This window comes from Littorina saxatilis, linkage group LG10 (genome assembly GCF_037325665.1).
Source record: "Littorina saxatilis isolate snail1 linkage group LG10, US_GU_Lsax_2.0, whole genome shotgun sequence".
NCBI classification, from domain to species: domain Eukaryota; kingdom Metazoa; phylum Mollusca; class Gastropoda; order Littorinimorpha; family Littorinidae; genus Littorina; species Littorina saxatilis.
In genome coordinates, this window is record NC_090254.1 from 9,043,906 (window position 1) to 9,049,279 (window position 5,374).

Genomic DNA, 5,374 nt, shown 5'->3' on the forward strand with positions numbered 1-5,374 from the left:
GACAGAGAGACAGAGAGACAAACAGACAGAGAGCGAGTTTTTATATATTCAACTTCATAACTAAATTGTCTCATCGCTTGGAAATACGGGTCGCTTTCTCTCGACGGAAAGCTAGCAGCAACAGAGTCGCGGTACCCTACGCTTGTTCGTACGCCCGGTGTTTGCGCAGTAGACAAACACATGTTGTGTGTGAATGTGTATTTTGTGTGTGTGTGTGTGTGTGATCGGTGTGTACTCTATACGGTCAAACTGCACTACACATGCGTTCCAGTGAATGAATATGGTCAGAAGTCTATTATCTAGAAGTATTTAACTACTATTACCAGCAGTCGACACGCGGTGATGCATAGGCCCTTTGACCTTTCCTTGGGGATATCCCGTACTAAAAATAGAATACGGGATTATGGGAAAGCTGTTCAAGGGCACTCACGCACTATATTCGATTTTCAATACACGACTCAAAACCTTTGAGATAAATCAAAAAGAATAAAATACAAGAATATAGAGTTCAGAAAAGAAAAACAAGTTTAAAAATCATGTTTTACAAAAGTCTTTGGGGACTCGAACCCGAGACCGCTGGTATTAGGGGGCCCGGTAGCTCAGTTGGTAGAGCACTGGACTTGTGATCGGAAGGTCGCAGGTTCGAATTCGGGCCGGGACGGACACGGGTCAACTTTATGTGCAGACCCAGAGACGGAAGCCATGTCCCACCCCCGTGTCATCACAATGGCACGTAAAAGACCTTGGTCATTCTGCCATAAGTGCAGGTGGCTGAATACACCTAAACACGCAGACACCTGGGTAGCGCGACTTCGTTGCTGCTAGCTTTCCACTGGGAGGAAGCGACCCGAATTTCCCAGCGATGGGACAATAAAGTAATGAAAATGAAATGAAAAAATGAAAAAACGGTCTTATAGCACCCCGCCACAAGGCCGACTGCCAACCTAACTGCCACGTGCCCGGGTCAGCTCAGTTTCGAATCGAGCATTTGTTGACTCGTCGTTTTCCCCGTTCGTATTTGTGTTTTGTACGTTTTCTTGATATCATCATTACATATAGTCGCGGTGTTGCCTATAGGGCAATCAACTTTCACCAAAGCCGGTGTTACTAAAAAAAAGAAATTGAATGGGAAATTCCGCGGCTGGGGATATTAATCCGCTGGAAGTAAGCTTACTCATGATATGCAACGTGACTTATTTTTAATTATTTCGATTAATTTCATAATCCAAAACGTTTGGAATAAAGCGAATGAATAAAATACAAGAATTACGAGTTCAGAAACAAATTCCACATTTCCATTGTATCTTATCAAGCTCCTATTCTGACTGATGGCGAATATCATGTTCCACCGTCGACGTGCTATCAATCCGTCAATTAAATGGATAACGTCAAAAAGGCAAGAAATCAATTTCCCTGTGGAACAACATGTTTGGAATGAAAAACAAACAAGAAAGGTTAGTTATTGTAATTGTGAAATCAGTTTCGCAACTGACGATCATTCTGCATAAAAACTTCAGAAAAAAACCCTTCTTGTTTCAAAAGCGGAGAATCATCTTATCCCAGGTATAAGCCTGTTCAAACGGATTTGCAAATTCCCCTTGCCCCATAGTACACAGTATGACACACGGGGCAATAGCCAAAAACTGTTCAAGAACTTTGCCAAATCAGGAGTTCGGAGAATCTATTTTCTCAGAGAGAGTAGCCCAGGACTGGAACAACCTACCGGACGATGTTGTCTCAGAGAGAGTAGCCCAGGACTGGAACAACCTACCGGACGATGTTGTCTCAGAGAGAGTAGCCCAGGACTGGAACAACCTACCTGACGATGTTGTCTCAGAGAGAGTAGCCCAGGACTGGAACAACCTACCGGACGATGTTGTCTCAGCTACTATCCAGTGCTTCAAGTCAAGATTGGACTCATACTGGAAGGGGGCCGAAAACATCTACATCCCAAGCTGCCTTTGCTAAGCCCGCTAACAGCAACTTGTTGTATATAGTGTGTGTGTGTGTGTGTGTGTGCGTGCGTGTGTGTGTGTGTGTGTGTGTGTGTGTGTGTGCGTGCGTGTGTGTGTGTGTGTGCGTGCGTGTGTGTGTGCGTGCGTGCGTGTGTGTGTGTGTGTGTGTGTGTGTGTGTGTGTGTGTGTGTGTATTTTTATAAAGACCGGCGAACAGGTTTTAAAAAGGAACAACTCAAGCGTCGCAGAAGTACAGGTAAAACGATACCTTTACACGAGAAGGATTGTATCTTTAAATTAGGCACACTGTATCGGGTTGAGGCGACAGAAGACGATTTCTAAAGGGGTTCCTTGCACACACAAACTTGAAAAGAAAACCAAGTTAGAAGTGTGCTTTAATAAATGTATTTACATAAGCAATTCAAATACAGTGGACGCCGCTTAATAGAGCCAGCCGCTTATAAAAGCCGATTTCAGACGGTCCGGATTTATCACTATATCTGTTATGTATTAAAAAAAACCGGTTAATAAACCCAACCCGCCGCTTATTAAAGCCAGTTTTCTCATAGAAATCACGTAGTTTGTGACTAAAACTCACATAATTTTGTTCTGATGTGGAAGACGACCAACAAACAAACACTCATAAAATCGTTCTTCTCTGCCGAGTAATGATTCGTGACGGTGACAGTGAAATTATTAATGTACCGAAGTGATCAAAGTACACGTACATGTACATAACTAAAACAAAAGTTCAACATCCTTCGTGAAGTTTTGTTTAGATTCAAACAATTGTAAATGACGAAAGAAAGTGACTGAGTGACGTAAACTAAAGAGAAGATTTTTTTTTCTTCTCGAAAATGATGTATTCCTGGTCCGCCGGTTAATAAATCCGCCGCTTATTAAAGCCATTTTTCGTCGGTCCAGAAGTGGCTTTATTAAGCGGCGACCACTGTATATGAAAGGAGCACGTCCCTGCTTTTATCGGTTGGAGATCTTTTTACATTTAGTGAAGTTTTGACTAAATGTTTTAACATAGAGGGGGAATCGAGACGAGGGTCATGGTGTATGTGTGTGTCTGTGTGTCTGTGCGTGTGTGTGTGTGTGTGTGTGTGTGTGTGTGTGTGTGTGTGTGTGTGTAGAGCGATTCAGACCAAACTACTGGACCGATCTGAATGAAATTTGACATGAGAGTTCCTGGGAATGATATCCTCGGACTTTTTTTCTTTTGTTCGAAAAATACTTTTGATGACGTCATATCCGGCTTTTTGTAAAAGTTGAGGCGGCACTGTCACACCCTCATTTTTCAATCAAATTGATTGACATTTTTGTAAAGCAATCTTCGACGAAGGCCGGACTTCGGTATTGCATTTCAGCTTGGTGGCTTAAAAATTAATTTATGACTTTGGTCATTAAACATCTGAAAATTGTAATAATTTCTTTTTTTTATATAAAACGATTTAAATTTACGTTCAGCTTATTCTAAATCATTTCCTGATTCCAAAAACATATTAATATGTTATATTTGGATTAAAAACAAGCTCTGAAAATTAAAAATATAAAAATTATGATCAAAATTAAATTTCCGAAATCGATTTAAAAACAATTTCATCTTATTCCTTGTCGGTTCCTGATTCCAAAAACATATAGATATGATATGTTTGGATTAAAAACACGTTCAGAAAGTTAAAAGGAAGAGAGGTACAGTAAAGCGTGCTATGCAGCACAGCGCAACCGCTACCGCGCTGAACAGGCTCGTCAGTTTCATTCCGTTATGCACAAGCGGCGGACTACGGTCATTGTGAAAAAATGCAGTGCGTTCAGTTTCGTTCTGTGAGTTCCACAGCTTGACTAAATGTAGTAATTTTGCCTTACGCGACTTGTTATTTTAATTCGGTGCTCTATAATATACCACACGCGCTGCAAAGCTGCGGGTATATGTAAGTTATAACTGCCTTGAATTCCGCTTGTATTTAGACATCATGGGCAGAGTTAATTGTTTTAACAGATAAAAAAAACCATCAATTAAAAATAAATTAATCATTTAAATCACACACACACACACACACACACACACACACACACACACACACACACACACACACACACACACATACACACACACATACGCAAAAACACACACACACGCGCGCGCACACACACACGCACACGCACACACACACACATGCGCGCGCACACACACGCACACACACACACACACACATGCACAAGCACCCACACACACGCGCACACACACACGCACACACACACACACACACACACACACACACACAGCATATCCTCCAATATAAAGTTTACGTTGCGTAAGAACCCAACTGGGAAGGTACGCTATATTTCACTGTTTTTATGGCCGACTTCTCGCCTATTAGGAACAAATCAAGGACACCATTTTGGCAACATTTGTATAGTCTGGTGGTCGACTTTTACGGGTACATTTACATCATTTCTAAACCTCACTGAGTGTGAACTTTTGAATAGGCCAAGGCCGCGATTTGTCAACCTTATCTAATTTTTACCCGTACCCCTTTTTACATTTAGTCAAGTTTTGACTAAATGTTTTAACGTAGAGGGGGGAATCGAGACGAGGGTCGTGGTGTATGTGCGTGTGTGTGTGTGTGTGTGTCTGTCTGTGTGTGTGTGTGTCTGTCTGTGTGTGTGTGTAGAGACTTGTTCTTACTTGCCAGAGAAACTCGATCTTTTCAGCAGAGGCAATTTTATCACTATGTAATCTGAGGGGCTCCGCTCATAATTATATGTAACTTCAGCAGGACCGACGACGCACTGCAGCTTATCCCAGCCCGCTACACGTTGCATGAAAGGAAAACAGGCCAAGTACTCGTCATAATCCCTATCACGGCATAAATAATAGGCCGTGCGTCGTCTGTGCCGCTGAAACTGCGCAGACCTGTATATTCTGCCCACAAGCAAAAGGTAGAACGGTTGAGTGTGCGCGCGACATCACCTCTGCACTGCAATGGACATTAGTAACTTGGAGCACAGTCACACACAGAGAGTGTCTTAATCTGCTATTTAAAGGAGACCAATTTGTACTGTGAATTTAATCTCCGAAATAAATTGGCATTGAGACACTTAGGCTGACTAAGGGTGGGCAGCTTTAGCTTGGTGATAAGAATAGATGGTGTTGGTAATAGGCGAGGAGGGGGTTAATTGATCTAGCGTTGTTTTCATTCAAAGAAAATGTGGCTGTGCAAGGAATGCGTTTGTAAATTCTCAAAGACATGTATATATTTGGCTGCATGGTTTGCGAAGATCGGCCGAACCTGGGTAGATACGATAACAGAGTTTAACGGTACCTTCCTTCTCACAAAATCCTTGCATCATTCTAGCGACCGGTCATAAATCAAAGGCTGTCGGTTGTACAATAAAGCAAACAAAATAAA